The sequence below is a fragment of the Podarcis cretensis genome, assembly GCF_951804945.1.
Source record: "Podarcis cretensis genome assembly, chromosome: 12".
Lineage (NCBI taxonomy): Eukaryota > Metazoa > Chordata > Lepidosauria > Squamata > Lacertidae > Podarcis > Podarcis cretensis.
Genome location: NC_137181.1, coordinates 43568948 through 43585735, shown reverse-complemented (window position 1 = coordinate 43585735; position 16788 = coordinate 43568948). Strand labels below are relative to the sequence as shown.

General features: G+C 41.2%; 1 protein-coding gene across 4 annotated transcripts in view; it reads left to right on the top strand.

Annotated features, from left to right (window-relative positions):
* The window catches only part of EOMES (eomesodermin), a 162876-nt gene that overhangs the window by 26369 nt on the left and 119719 nt on the right, over positions 1 to 16788 (top strand). The window contains exon 2 of one of the 4 annotated variants that reach the window (XM_079947292.1): positions 5160 to 5221. The exons of 2 other annotated variants lie outside the window; for them this stretch is intronic. The gene's annotated coding sequence lies outside the window, so the exon portion shown is untranslated. Of the gene's footprint in view, positions 1 to 5159; positions 5222 to 5798; positions 5827 to 16788 lie in introns of those variants that run through there. One more of the 4 variants, XM_079947294.1, reaches the window with a different exon arrangement.

The following is a 16788-nucleotide window of genomic DNA, read 5'->3' as shown; positions in this document are numbered from 1 at the left end:
AACTAGCCCAGGACAGGACCCTTCAGCACCCCACTTATCACATTTTCCCAGGATGACAAGGAACCATTAGCGAGCACTCTTTGAGTTTGGTCAGTCAACCAGCTACAAATGCCCCTAACAGTTACCTCATCCAGCCCACATTTTACCAGCTTCTCTGCAAGAATGTAATGAGGCACTTTGTCAAAAGCCTTCCTGAAATCAAGATAAACTACATCTGCACCATTCCCTCGATCCACCAGGCTCTATCAAGAAAACAAAAACAAATGAGATTCCCCTAGCATGACTTGTTTTGACAAGCCCATGCTGGGTCTTAGAAATAACAGCATTTTCTAAGTGCTCTAGGGTCTTTCCTGGTCTCGAGGTCAAGCTCACTGATTGGTAGTTACCTGCTGGATCAACTAGTATCCCATCTAGACCAGCATCCTGTTGTCACAATGACTAACTAGATTCTTGTAAGAAACCCTCAAGGAGGACCCAAAGACAAGAACATTCTCCCTTCCTGTGGTTTCCAGCAACTGGTATTCAGAAGCATTGCCGCCTGTGACCACGAAGGCAGAGCAGAGTCACCATGGCTAGCAGATAGACTGATTGCCATATCTACCATGCTTTTAATATATTCTGGTGATAATCTTCACTTCTCTTATATATCTATATTTCTAGGAACTGTTGAAAGATGACCATAAAGAAAAGGAAACTCACAAGTAGAGAGAAAAATAACAGTCCCTCAGAACACGGCCTGAATTAGGAGACTATTTGACTATTTAGACTTAAAATGAGTATCACTATTAAATATATCAAGTCAACAAGAGTCCCCACCCCCTTGTGGAGCATTTTGCACCTATAATCACACATTGAGTCATCATCATATAATACTGCAGAATGGCGAAATTAATGAGCAGTTGAATTTTCAAGGAAAGAACTGAAAATATGTCAGAAACTGCTGATGCATGATGACCTCATTTGTTCATTTCTTTACCTGCATAGGTTTGGATTAAACAAAAATGTGTTTAGGTGTTTGCTCGTAAGGCTAGAAAATATATCATGTCATAAAGAAGCAAACTACAGTTAATCTTATTTTCACTCATCTTTTATTATATAAATAATAGCAGAAGGTTTTATGAAACTGTGCCACTTGGGTGTAACCATATTCCCATTGTTTTTAATGGCTCATATTACCACCCTCTGATTCCTTGTGTCAAAAATTCATTGCTGGAGAAAAGGCAGGGACAGACTGGTGAACATCATTTGAACTCCACTCTAGGTCTCCTTGTCCTCTTTCATGGGGCTACATACTGATGGACAGATTGTTCTGCCTTGCAGAAGATGATTATGTACAAAAATTTCATCACATCATAAATGTGTTATTTCATATTTGGAGGAGGGCATCCATCAAAGAAAACTTGAAAGAGCTTTAATACTTTTTGAATGTGTTTTATAAAAACATGGTCAGGGAGAAGGTCAAAATTGAATCGCTCTCCCTTGACATTTCATTTTCTACGTGTAAGGAATATTTGTATATGGCAAAATATTGAATCATGTGATTTCCCTCATCTGTGCTCTCAAATGATACACAGTTCAGGAATAGTTTTGCCATGTGACGCTGAGTGTGCCTGATTTTGAAAATTCAATAGCTTAACATTACTAAATATATATACTGTATACGGGAATCTAGCCATATGCGTTGATCAAAACCAGCTTGTTCCTTGCAGTCAGAGTCATGCTGCCACACCTTGACAGTAGTAGGATGCTGTTACTTGCTCATCTCCTGTTCACTGTGATATGAAATTCCAACTTTACTGGGGACAATGGACCTATGTTAGTCCTGGCCATTATTTCCACTGGTTCTTTTGGCTCTGCTTTGAGTCAAAGTTAGTTGAATGCAATCCTTAATCTAAAGGCAGAAGTGGTTGGTTGCTGGAATATACATTGGTACCTTGGGTTAAGAACTTAATTCGTTCTGGAGGTCTGTTCTTAACCTGAAACTGTTCTTAACCTGAGGTACCACTTTAGCTAATGGGGCCTCCTGCCGCCGTCGCGCCACCGCCATGCGATTCCTGTTCTCATCCTGAAACAAAGTTCTTAACCTGAGGTACTATTTCTGGGTTAGCGGAGTCTGTAACCTGAAGCATCTGTAACCTGAAGCGTCTGTAACCCAAGGTACCACTGTACTGTAAACAGGATTTTTAAAACTTCATAAGGTAAATATATCTCACAAAATACTCAGTTCTCTTTCTCTGTCCGTCTCTCTCTCTCTCTCTCTCTCTGTATATATAAGTGCTGTTTTTTCTAATTTTATTTTTGCTTTTAGTTCACCGTGCTAGAAAACACACCAATCTTGGGAAATCAAGCTAATGTCTCCCAGCTGTGCAGGAAAAGTGTGAACAGCTCTGTCAAATGAGCTACCCCCATCTCTCTCTTTTTCACCAGACAGCATCTTATACTTGAGCAGTCCCTTCGCATTTGCCTTTTGAGCTGGTGTGACATAACTGCTGTTTCATTGCCAACAGGAAAGTTTCTGTGAGGGATAAGGAACTGGTCTTTCAGCTACCCTAGCTGGGGGAAGGGGGGAGAAAACGGTTTTAGTTGCAGGCCCATTTTACTGGTGAATGGCTAAGGAAAGCTGACAGGATAAGAAAAGGATACACAGACATGGCTCTATCCTAAAGGTTGCTAATTGACCAAGTGGTAATCTGAGGGGAAGTATTATCCAACCTTGAAATGCTTTCGCCAGATTAAGTACATTGCATGTCATCAGTTAACCCATTGAGTACAGTGGCCAAGTGTTTTGACAGTCACATCTGGTACCATAGACTTTCATGTTACCTAATCAATAGTGATGTAGGAAGTACAATAGATAAGCCAATCCAAGTGCTTCTTTGTTTCATGCACAAATTCAGGGGGCATTGGAAAGGCTAACCACAATATTTTTCAAGGGCAGCAGGACAGCTGCTTAGAACACTGATCTTTCACATCAGGTGGGTAGGGAGGAGAATTTAAAGCTACATTTGGTGTGAAAAGATGGTAGAAAATACCAGAAGTCGCAAAGTTAATATTTAAACTTTTTTTACCAAGCATTTCCCAACATTCCTGAGTTGTCAGTAAACCACTGAGAGCCCAGTTCCGTGAACTGGTATTCAAAAAAGGGACCAGTGATTACACCTTGATTGGAATCCAGTTAGACTAGTCTAGACAGTAAAATAAATCAATAATAAGCCCATAATCTGATATGGATTTATGACTGAAGACTTTGTTTATCTGATGCTAGTGGGGAGTGCCCAGAGCTGCCTGGGAGTTTTTAGAGACCCCAAAATGCTGTGTTTTTTAAGCGAATGCTGTCATTTGTGAGTTTGGACCCATCACACCAAAATGGGTCATGCCAAAATAATGTTTCAGTCCACCATCTTGATTCAAAATAGTGGCTGGTATCCAAACGATGACAGAGTCCACCACCTGCACATTGGGAGTCCTCACGCCAAAGTTGATGATAACTCAAAGGCATCCATGTCACATACCTCTTTAATTACAAATAAAATGCCTCTGCTATTGTGAAGTGATATTACCTTTGCATGATTTAATGTTACTCTACTGGAAATTTCATGAATAGATACTTTATGGTGCTCATACGCGCGCGCACACAAACACAGAAAATGTGGCATAAACAGATGCATGATATCAAGTCTCTTGCTACTATACAATATACTTTATTTACACATTTATCTTCTCTCTTGCTCTTCTGCAAGGAAGTAGCATACATGATTTCCCCTTTTATACTCACATCTATCCAGTGAGGGAGGTTAGATGGAGAAAGAGTAGCCAGTTCAAGGTCTCTTAGGCCCCATCTGCACTATACATTTAAAGTAGTATCATAAGCACTTTACTCAGTCATGGCTTTCCTCAAAATAATCCTGTGAACTCTAGTTTGCTAAGGATGCTCTGAGTTGTTAAGAGACCCCTATTCCCATCACAGTTAGAATTTCCAGAGTTCTTTGGGAAGAGGGACTGGTTGTTAAACTACACTGGGAACTGAAGTTTTGTGTGGGGTATATGGGTCTCCTAAGAACTCACAGCATTCGTAACACACAACACTTCCTTGGGGGAAGTCATCCTGTTTAAAGTAGTATGGTAGTGCTTTAAATATATAGTGCATAGATGGGACCCCAGTGTATTTTATGGCTGAGTGAGGATTTGAACCTACATTTCCATGAACCTAGTCTAGCAGTCTAACCCTTCAATCACACTAGATATTTTTCACAGATCAGAGATAGGGAAGCCATGGCTCTGCAGATGGACTCCCGTTCCTTCAGCTCCAAATCATGGCCAATGGTCAGGGATGATGGGAACTATAGTACAATAGCATCTGGAAGGCTTCAGGTTCTTCACCTCTGCTTAAGCATTAGTTTCAATCTTTTTATTCTTCTAGTCAGCCCATTAACAAAGGAAAAACAACCCATTTAACAAAGAAAGAGAAGATGACTACTAGTCTCTTGACCTCCGTTTCGGTTCACATGGCATGGTCAACATTTCTTAGGCAGAACCCGTTGTGTGACAGTTGTTCATAAAGGTGAAAACAGAAGTGACCTCTTCCAGCATCTCAGTAACTAGGGTTGGGCTTGCACAAACAGCTTGGCATCTGCCGCCACATCTTTAGCGAGTTGGCAGCCTCGATGCCCTTTGCAGGTTGCAATCAAACCTGCCTTCTACAGAAACCTCTTTCTGGCTGATTAACTTTAATGTAATTTTAATTAAAAACCACAGTGTCAAAGGGTTTAGCTGCTTGAGAAATAAGCACAGATTGTGGCACAGTGGCAGCAGTCACTTGGAAAATGGAAATGCATCCTGACAATATTGTGCGGGGGCCAGATAAACAAAGCTGCAGCTCTCTTACCTCGCACATCACAATAGCAAGGACCACTTACAAAAATCACATAGATCCCTTTGCCGATCTCACATTTCAGATGTTTGATGTTCTACAATCTCCAATGCACAGTTTCAGATATTATAAAGTAAAATGAAAAAACAACAACCTCACAGCCATTTTCTTCGGTATTACGTATTTAAGGAGAATTAATAGATATATGTGTAGCAATTCTTGTTTGTTTTGAATTGCTGAGTTTTTTCTTCATGGTCTAAAATAACAACTCCCATTCCCCCCACCTTAGGTTTTGAAGAAGAAGAAGGGGGAGGAAACAGATACATCATCCTTCTCCATTCACATCTGAAAGTAAGTTCTATACATGTGATGTTTCAATTTTCTTTGCTGCTAGCTCTTCATGTCACTTGAAGCACTTGAGACCCTTCTTTTATTGTTAGAGAAACTGAATTATATTATAATTTATTTCACTGCATTCAGAAACTACTAAACAATAGACAGTTATATATGGTACTTTACTATCTTCATATCTTTAATAGACCTTTATTTCATAGTGCAGAAATGACTTTTATCCCATTTGTATAGGTCCATGCAACTGCAGAAGGTGGCATTGCTCTGCTTTGTCAGTAGGGCAGTTCCTTCTTGCTGCTCAGTTTCAGTTTTGAGATCTGAGAACTCATCAAAGTGTGTGAATTTCAAGTACTTTTCTGCAGAATTTTATTTTTTATTTCAATTTGATTAAAAACATTTCTCTTCCGCTTTATATTACACTTACCCTAAGCTTTGTACAAATTGAAAACCACATGTATTCAATATAAATTTAAGATACTTAAAATATACGGTATTACAAAATTTATATGAAAATAAGAGCTGTGGTGATTCTGTCATGCGTCTTACTGATATTCCTGGTTTGGGAAAGGTTGAGTGAACAGAAACTGTTTTTAGAACCCATCAAGGTCAGTGCATGCCAAATTTGTTATGCATTTTTGGAGGTTTTTAAAAAATAGGAAATCTATAGTTATGTACCTGGGCGTAAGCCACATTGAACTTGGTTCTGCTTACCTCTAGGTGGATATAGATCAGGGGTAGGCAACCTAAGGCCCAATCGCCTTCTCAATCTGACCTGTGGACGGTCCGGTAATCAGCGTGTTTTTACATGAGTAGAATGTGTCCTTTTATTTAAAATGCATCTCTGGGTTATTTGTGGGGCATAGGAATTCGTTCATATTTCTTTTCAGAATATAGTCCGTCCACATGGTCTGAGGGAAGGTGGAGTGGCCCCCTACTGAAAAAGGTTGCTGACCCCTGATATAGACAGAGGTAAAGGAAAAGGAATTGCAGTGTTATTTGCTGCTTTCCTCTGAGCAAGTAGACCAGTAGCTAACATACAGCCTCCAGGTGTTGCTAGACTCCAGTACCAATCATCCCTGACCACTGGCTATGCTGGCTGGGGCTGATAGGAATTAGAGTCCAACAGCACCTAGAGGAACACCTACTCCTGAAGTAGACTGTTAGGGTTGCAGTAGCATTCAGAAAGCATATGACTTGACAGTGACTAATAAAACCCTTGAAATGATAACGGAGTAAACAGCTGATTTGCATACTCCAGGCATAAGATAACCAGTGGCGTTGTGAATTCTGCCTTGTTGTCTTTCCTTTGTAGGCTGATGGATAATGCAGTTAAACCATTGCTACTTCTTATCATTCATGCAGGCACAGTACAAGAATCCATACAACTGGAAAAAAAGTAGGCAAAACAAGCTGCAGATATGTAGCATAAGTAAAAAATAAACAGGTTGTGAAAATATAACAATTAAGGAATCTAAGTTGCAGAAAGATGGAACATGTTGGTAGTTCTGATAAATATTTGTAGGAAATGCTTGCAGTAATCAAAATATTTTATTTTTTGAGAATAGTTATGAAATATTTGGAGCCCAGGAAGATTTCAGTCAGCTTTTCTTGTTCAGTAGAGGAGAATTTTCTCCATCCCCTTCAGATTGCTGGGGCATTTTCGAACAGATGGTGGCTGTACAGGTGGGAAAGTTTCCATGTGAACAGAAGGGTCACAAATGTACTTACTGAGAGGATAGACAGAACTATGGGGGAGAGTTTAAAGCAGTAGGCAAAGGGATGGGAAGTCTATACCAAACCCAACAGTGAGGAAGAGGTTGCTAAAATAAGCAGATGGATAGATAGCAGGGAGATAATAATGAATTCTGAAATATGGAATACACCTTTCATAATCAGACATAATGGAGAAGAATGGCCTAATAGCATAAACATGGAGATAAAAAATGATGCACAGAATATTTTTAAAGTGCCAATGTAAGATGCATGGCCAATAAAAAAAGTAAAAGCAATATTGTGTGCACTTCCCATTATATTAGGCTGATTTGTATACAACACTAAACCATGTTTTAGCATTACGAGCATGACCTAGAACAAGGCTGAAGAAGCCTTAGGCTCACATACTTGCCCCTCTCTTCCTTCGCATCATCCCCTGTTGGCCATTCTGGCTGGGCCAATGGGAATTGTAGTCCCAAGTATCGGGAGGGCACTAGGTTGGCTACCACCACCATAAACATTTGTGCAGGAACTTGTTCAAAAAGTCCACATTGTGCTATTACACATAAATTATATCACGGTGGTCATGCTTCCACTTGTGAAAGAGGTTGTGCAAGCAGAACCACAACTTTGGATTGGTTTTATTTTTCTCACACGAAACAAAGTACAAAACAAAGGTATCCCTTTGGACTCTGACCCGGTAGGATTTGTTCAGTAGGATCCCAAGCAGCTATAGTACTTGTGTTACTGTAGTGTGGAGGCTCTTAAGTGTGATCTGTGAGTCTTGGCTTAAATAATGTTTCAGCTGCAAACTCACTAGGTAGCCGAAGGCTTAGGCAAACAACTATTTATGTTTGTTCAATGAGTTCAAGGTGGCATACATTGAGAAAAAGTAGTGGGTATTGGCCTGGGTCATAGACAGCAGTTTGAGTTAAACCCATAATCAGCACCAAAGAATAAGGCTGCAGTCCTAACACAGCTTACCTGAAAGTAAATCCTATTTGATTCAGTAGGACTTACTTCTGAATAGACACAATGAGGATTGTACTGTAGGTCAGAACTGGAAGATGAACCAGGAGGAAGGATCTAAGAACAAGCCAGAAATCAGAAACTGAAGTGTAATAAAGAATACAGGAGCATACCAAAGCTCAAAAAGCCTTCATTGCTCGAGCAAGTCTCAACTGGTGCAGGAAGCTCTCTGATACTTTTTCCTATCCAGCAGAACAAAATGGCCAGCCTGGGTAGGCAAGGTCAATTCAGCACCTGAAATTACTTCACTGAGAACTTACAGTTCATCACATGCAGATGTTTCACAAACATCTAGCAGTTCTTAACTCTGCCCCATGCTTACCCAGTGTGCTCCATGGCTGAGCTTGAGTCCCCACTTCACCTCACTGATGACTCATTAAAAGTTTGTTGAGAAGAGTTCATGTTTCTGATGCGTTTAGAAATCTTCACAGTTCAAAATCAATATAAAATATAAATAATCATAACAAAGCTAAAACAAGGTGATCATCATCATAATAAAAAAAGATCTAAAGCAAGGTGATTATAAGACTTTTTCTAATGTGGGCCTTTTTTTTTACAGTGCATACTGAAACTGTGTTAAAAACTAATTAGCGGGCAGCCCCTTCCTCCTCTTATCTCCAACTGAGTGGAAAGCAAAAAATACAGCTGCAGGCTTAAAGACAGATAATATTTTGTGGAATAAAAAGCTTCTCCTACAGAACCTAAATAAGTTTCATAAAAAAGTAAGAACATGCACTGCTTCACCGTACTTTAAGTATCTAAGTTAAAATAATAAACACTAAAATAGAAAATGAGGAATGTCTTGTGTGAACAGAAGACAACTCCCTGGTTTAAAGATGACTGAAAATCCATGTTTGTTTCATCTGTAACTAATGAATGTGACACAGGGACGCAGGTGGCGCTGTGGGTTAAAGCCTCAGCACCTAGGACTTGCCGATCGAAAGGTCGGCGGTTCGAATCCCTGCGGCGGGGTGCGCTCCCGCTGCTCGGTCCCAGCGCCTGCCAACCTAGCAGTTCGAAAGCACCTCCGGGTGCAAGTAGATAAATAGGGACCGCTTACCAGCGGGAAGGTAAACGGCATTTCCGTGTGCGGCTCTGGCTCGCCAGAGCAGCGATGTCACACTGGCCACATGACCCGGAAGTGTCTCCGGACAGCGCTGGCCCCTGGCCTCTTAAGTGAGATGGGCGCACAACCCCAGAGTCTGTCAAGACTGGCCCGTACGGGCAGGGGTACCTTTACCTTTACCTAATGAATGTGACTGGTTAAACAGTGTGATTTGATCAGCCGGTGCTTCGTGAACCTATGTAAAATTAAACTATTCATATTAAATGTATCCAATGCTTTGGAATTTCGTGGCTGCCCCTTAACGTGCTCGGCCATTTTCCAGTGATTTCAGTCAGTTGTGGATTGTAACTTGAGTGGATTATTCTGAAAGCCTGAATCTGGCCGCTGAAACTGGCCTCTGAGGGATGTGATTGTAAACCCCTGTATTTATTCCCAGCTTTATCTAGCTGAAGAATCTGGGCCCCTGTGTTTGGCAGCCCTGTCTTTGAAATCCCTTTGGGTACCAGAACCACTCAGCTTTGCCTCTCCATTCTTTCTGAGCTTGTGAACAAGGTTCTAAGGATATTCCACATGGAAGCAGGCAAGTGCTGCTTTTATGATCACCAAGGGATGATGTTTCCCTGAAGCCTTTTCATGTTTCCTGGATAAAGCTGAGCTGCTGCCTCAAGCCCATTTGACTCACATATGCAATTCCCTTCCATAACCAAGTTTCATTGTGAATCTAGAGGGAAATGCCCAAGGGTCTATTCCTCACAACAATGTGGTGTGTGTACAGCATTTTACTGCACGCATGTAAGCCTTTCCTTTATGAATCAAGCCGTAGGTGTTTATCCATAACAACGAAGATATCTAATTGCATGAAATAAAGCACTGCTTTTCAGACTGAGAAGAAATTATTTAAGAATATGAAAGTAGGCTGCATTAAAAAGGTTCAAATCATATGAAATGTAAAAGGCAATAAAGGGGCATCTGTTTACAGAGCCATTTATTCTTGGTAGAGTTACCGTGTATAACACTGAATGCAGCAAGTCTGATTTCATAAATGAAAATCACCTGAATACAAATTTTAACATTTGAACAACTATAGTTTCAGATCCTGATGAATTTAATTGGGTTTTTCTTTGGAATTTCATCTGAAACTGAGGACTGTTCTGAATTTTAAATATGGGGGACTCAGATTGTGCATTCATGATGGGGTGGTTAAGTTTCTGAGCATATTTCAAAATGTTGATGCTGACCTTTAAAGCCCTAAACAGCCTCGGCCCAGGATACCTGAAGGAGCGTCTCCACCCCCATTCTCCAACCCAGACACGGAGGTCCAGCTCCAAGGGCCTTCTGGTGGTTCCCTCCCTGTGAGGTTACAGGGAACCAGGCAGAGGGCCTTCTCGGTAGTGGCGCCAGCCCTGTGGAACACCCTCCCACCAGATGTCAAAGGAAAAAACAACTACCAGACTTTTAGCAGACATCTGAAGGCAGCCCTGTTTAGGGAAGCTTTTAATATCTGAAGGACTATTGTATTTTAATATTTTGTTGGAAGTCTCCCAGAGTGGCTGGGGAAACCCAGCCAGATGGGCGGGGTATAAATAAATTATTATTATTATTATTATTATTATTATTATTATTATTATTATTATTACTACTATTATTATTATTATTATCATCATTATAATAATACACAATGCTGCTTTCGATAGTTTGTGCCTGAAAAAGTTTGAGGGAGGACATACTGCTTCATTTCCAAACTGCTTCCTGCTGAAATCCTGTAATGTTTTATACCACAAATGTTACGGGACTCTTTTTGTCCCATTTTTGTTGCACTGTGGTGCAAGATTCCCCCTCTGGATAGCAATAAAGTGGTAATTTGGGGGGGGGGCACCACAGAAGAACTAATAAAGCGCCACACTGGACAGTCTATTATAAATCCCCTACTAATGTGCTATTATTGTGTCATGACGTGTTGCAGAATACAGCTGTAAAAAAACCACCAATCTGGAAGAGTCCATGGTTAGTGAGGTTGTTGGGGTGTCTCTCTCTGCAGCACCGCCAGGTGGCGAACTTGAGTACAGTGGTACCTCGGGTTAAGAACTTAATTCGTTCTGGAGGTCCGTTATTAACCTAAAACTGTTCTTAACCTGAGGTACCACTTTAGCTAATGGGGCCTCCCGCTGCCGCTGCGCTGCCACCGTGTGATTTCTGTTCTCATCTTGAAGCAAAGTTCTTAACCCAAGGTACTATTTCTGGGTTAGTGGAGTCTGTAACCTGAAGCGTCTGTAACCCGAGGTACCACTGTAATATCCTTGACCATAGTGGGGTTACCCAGATAGGAGGGATGGTTGCTTATTCTAACAAAAGAGAGATGCTGGCAACCCTGGATCACTTGGTGATCTTCCATAGAGCACTTGGCTGACCAGCTCCTTTTTTCTTGATGCGTCTTTCTGTGGGTTGCCCTACTGTGCTGCAGAACCATTGGCTGTGCATGAAGATTAGCTGCCATGCCACTTCTGGTCATTATTAGCTGGCTTTCTGGCCTGTTTGGCTTTGTTGGCTGGCTGAACCCACTCAGGGTTCCTCCAGGTGGCCTGTACGTTGAGCATTTGCCCTGATTTGTTTGCACAAAGTATATGTAGAGGTTGTATGATGTCCGCTCTTTATTGAGCCCTCATTCTGGATATTTTGCAGGGAAGTTATATGACAATCAGCATTCACCCCAATTTGCTTGTGCAATGTTTATATATTTCCCTGTTAACCATTTGTTCATCCCACACTTCTCAGTGCATTTCCCCATAGCATTCCTAACCACAAAAAGTCATTGAAAGAAAAAAGTTGATTTGCTGCACTAGGTTGACAGAGCACTTTAATCTAAATTTCGGGTATGTGCTTGATTTCCTCTCGCTAAATACTCACAACCTAGAGGTGACCTCAGTTTCTGTTGTTGTAAATCCATACACACCTGGCAATTCTTCTTGTCTCACCTAGATGATCAGTCCCTTTGGGAATAAAAAAGCAAAGTTTTGGTCATTATCAGATGCCAAGACTCACCATTTTGAAGGCCCTTAGAGACAAGACTGTCATCACTCTATTGAACCACTGGTGATACCCCAAGTTTCCAGAGTTGACAGTTAAAATGAATGGCAACAGCATCAAATTCTCCTTTCCTTTGGCTCACAGTCTGGGAGGCTTACACAGTCTTAAGAAGACTCGGCAGTGCAAGTGTTATATAAACCAATTATCCTTCAGATACCTGTGCAGCAGGTAGCTCAAATTAAACCCACTCTCCAAATGAACAATTGTCTGTGAGAGATTAATTGGAAGCTTTTAAAATAACCCTGAAAATAGGTGTGCTCATGTCAGTTAGTACACTGGGTTGAATTAAAGCATCATAAATGATGTGGTTTGTGTCTAATTGAAAGTGATTAATGCTGACCATGCAGCCTTGCTGTCTGCAGTAGATGTCTTCTGCATACATCTGTGGGGAAGTGGTTAGCACTGCCCTTCCTTGGTTTGCACCTCCAGCATAGTGCCAAAACACCTAGAGAGGGTGTGATGATTTATGCAATTAATGAAATGAAACCCCCCCAAAATTGTGGGAAAACATTTGCAATTTTGTTCCCAGACACAATCATTTTCTTGTGCTGCATTGGATTTGTTTCATGCTTGGTTGCTAAAAAGATGATTGACTCATGCTGGTGCAGTGCTCATATTGCAGAGGGGTCCAGGAGGGGCCTGCATTCCCTTTTGCTACTGTTCACAGAAGGCTCTGGGGGCATGATTTGGCTAAATTTGGGAGAAGTCAGGTGGTAGGGCTTGTGTATTTCATTAATTTGGGCCTTTGGCCAATGTGTGAAATATCATTGTTGCCTTTTATATTACTGTTCTGCAACTGACACATTGGGATCTACATGGCTCATGTGTTTCTTAACCTAAAGAGGAATGAATATTTTTTATGAGAAGAGAGTTAACAGAAGGGGCAGAAAGAGCGTAAAAGGAAAAACCAGACACAAAGGAAGTTGGCCTCCTTTTTCTTTAATACTTGTGCAGAAGAGAGAATTTCTGGCAGTGTAGCTTTTCATAGGACATGCACAAGTAAAGATTCACTTGCCAAAACTCCCTCCTCTCTCCTGTTCTCCTTTGCATCTTGTCACCTTTCACCAGCAATAGCCAACATTGGTACCCTCTAGGAAGTATAACTTCCATCATCTCATATCAGCATGGTCAATAGTCAGGGATGGTAGAGTTGGATTCCAACAGCATCTACAGGGCCACAAATTCAGTTTGCTGTTGAGGATTTACATGCCTGAACCCATACAAAAAACCTATACACAAAACAAACCCTGTACCTAGAAAATTAGGGCTGAAATTTAATTTAATAGAACTTATTTCTGAGTAGATGTCCATAGTGTCATGACTCCTGACACATAGGGCCGAGTTGCAAATGTAAAGGAGAAGCCTAGGCTAGAACTCTCCCCCTGGATAGGTTTGTTTTCTCTATTGTGCAACCTTTGTGTGTGAAAGTGTGTGTGTGTGTGTGTGTGTGTGTGTGTGTGTGTGTGTGAAAGCATTAATTCATGCATTACTCTCACTTGCAGTGGGGAAAAAAATCATAGCCCAGCCACAAACATGCCACCTAATATTCTATTTGTAAAAGCACAAAACGTAATGGCATTTCCTTACAATTTGTGCCCAATGTGTCTGGTTTAGGTTCTAGCTTGAAGAGTAGCCAAAAGCTAGGTAAAGGTAAAGGGACCCCTGACCATTAGGTTCAATCGTGGCTGACTCTGGGGTTGCGGCACTCATCTCGCTTTATTGGCCAAGAGAGCTGGCGTACAGCTTCTGGGTCATGTGGTCAGCATCACTAAGCCGCTTCTGGCGAACCAGAGCAGCGCACGGAAATGCCGTTTACCTTCCTGCCAGAGTGGTACCTATTTATCTACTTGCACTTTGATGTGCTTTCGAAATGCTAGGTTGGCAGGAGGAGGGACCGAACAACGGGAGCTCACCCCATCGCTGGGATTCTAACCGCCAACCTTCTGATTGGCAAGGCCTAGGCTCTGTGGTTTAACCCACAGCGCCATAGTCTAAAACAGTATTCCCAATCTAATGCCCTTCTGATGTTGTTGGACCAACCCTTATCAGCCCCAGCCAGCATGGGGATGAAGGGAATGAAGTTCCAAATATTTGGAGAGAACCAGGCTGGAGATGGCTGTTCTAAGATGTATGGGTGGGGTCTAACAAATGGCAAGTGTGTTACGCTTCATTCTTCCCCTTTCTTTCGATGTTAATTCACATACTTCCTCTGTGGGTTTATGTGTCCAATTGCGGTTCATACTAGAAGCAGAAGCAGCAGAAAATCTGTGAGAAAGATTGAATTTTGCATATAATTTCAGAAACCCTTTTAGAAATGAATTAAAGCCCTTCCACATAGCAGGAGAACCCTCAGGCATAATTCTACATAACTATTAATATGCAGTATAAAATATGCAGTATTTTCTCTCTCATAAAAGCAGTTTTACAACTGTGCTACAGCTAAGTCATATTCAGGTCTCAATTTTGACCTAAGCCTATTTTGACCTTTTTCTTTTTCCACACTGTGAACACTAGACTTTTAATATTCATCAGTCTTGCATGCAAGTGAAAAAATAAGTAGATTTAGATGTGAAAAGTTGGATCCTCTATGCATTACATTCTTAACCTAATTTTACATGTAACATTGTAGAAAACAACTTTGAACTTTTCTTATGACGTTTTTGTTGTGCATGAATGTTGTTTTATATATGATAGAAAGTGGAAGAATACAGGTTCTGCATTTCTGTTTTACATCACACGTTTGTTTTTTTAATTACCCTTATTGAAGGGCCAGTCACTAAAGAACATTGTGCAGAAGTATTAAGAAAGTTGGCCACTTTGGCACACAAAGGAGGAAAGACATGTTGCAGAAAATAATGAAAGGAAAATTACTAGCCAGCAATCTGTCCTTGAGAGCCAGGCCATTTAGGGTTTGGTGAGCACTTGGTGTTAGTCTTTGTGGAACAATCAGACCAATACTGGGCAATAAGGAATGATTGAGATAGTCTAGCTGTTTCCTCAAATGTGTCTAGCTGCTTCCCAAAATTGTTCTGGTGGTGTCAATAGAGTTGCACTGAAATTGGAGCCCTCAGCCCACCTCCAGTTAGGAACATTAATCCATCTAGCCTAGTATTACAGTGGTTTTTGAATGCCTCCATAGTCGAACGTTTCAGAACTCAAACGCTGAAAACGTGGAAGCAAGTGCCTCTGTTTTCGAACGCACCTCGGAAGTCGAACAGGAAACGCGGCTTCTGTTTTGAGTTTTCCATTTTGAGGCTTCCACTTTCAATTTTCGGTTTTCAAACGTTTCAGAACTCGAACGGACTTCCGGAACGGATTATGTTAGAAAACCAAGGTACCACTGTATATACACACAGGCAGAGGCTCTCATTCAATTTAGACAGGGTCTTTCCTAGCTGTAAGCGGAAATGCTGGGAATTGAACCTACAACCTTCTTCCTACCCATGTGTGTAATACCAAATGAAACAATGGCTTTCTGCACACAAACCTGTGCTCTATTACAACCTCTCCCTAATAATAATAATAATAATAATAATAATAATAATAATTCCACTAGCACTTACAGTAAAACAAATGAAATCTTCAGTTTCTCAAACTGGATTGGCTAATTAATGGTTTGAAGCCAGTGGTTTTAGACGCTGGATGCCGTAAAGCAGAGCAGCAGGTTTTCTTAATGGAATGCTCTGGACTGGAGAATTGCCACCCCGTTCTGTGCAGCCATTCAGTGGCAGCATCACAGCGCATCCGGGGTACAAATGGGAGACAAACTGGATCTGCCAAATAACTTCATTGCTCAAAATTAATTGGTCTGGGAGTCGCCACTGTCTTCAACCCCGGAGAGATGCTGTAGACAACACTAAGGTAGGTGGACCAGTGGCATGACTCAGTTTACAAGGCAGCTTCCTATGCTCCTATGTGCATAAAAGAAAGGGGTTCACGCAAGGCCATGAGAGAGCTGCTAGAACCCTTACTAACATAGTTCATATCCTTCAACAACAGTGACAGTGATGGCCAATGAATGAGCACTGATTAAATTTTGAAACACAGATTTTAGTTGAAGGAGTGGTATTTTTTAATATAAATGAGTTTATAGGGAATTTCTAGTTACCGTATTTTTCTCTCTATAAGACGCACCAGACCACAAGACGCACCTAGTTTTTGGAGGAGGAAAACAAGAAAAAAAATATTCTGAATCTCAGAAGCCAGAACAGCAAGAGGGATCGCTACACAGTGAAAGCAGCAATTCCTCTTGCTGTTCTGGCTTCTGGGATAGCTGCGCAGCCTGCATTCGCTCCATAAGACGCACACACATTTCCCCTTACTTTTTTGGAGGGAAAAAGTGAGTCTTATAGAGCAAAAAATACGGTACGTTCTCCTCTTGATGCTGAAGAAGCGTATGTTGCTGTTGTTAATTTTGCTGTCCGGTCTTTGACCGCAATAAAGATTGATTGATTGAATCCTTCAACAACAAATTAAATTCCTTTAGAAGCACCTTGTTTCTTTTGGTAGCAGGACTGTAAACACCGGCAGAAAAGAAGAAAAGAGAGCACAGTTCTATGCCAGATAATTTAAATGGTGTACACCAAACTGAGCATGCCATTTGGCTCATGTTGCAGGAAGACATGCAAATGACTCCAAACCTTCTGAGAATGTTGTCTTCAGCTAAGATAACACA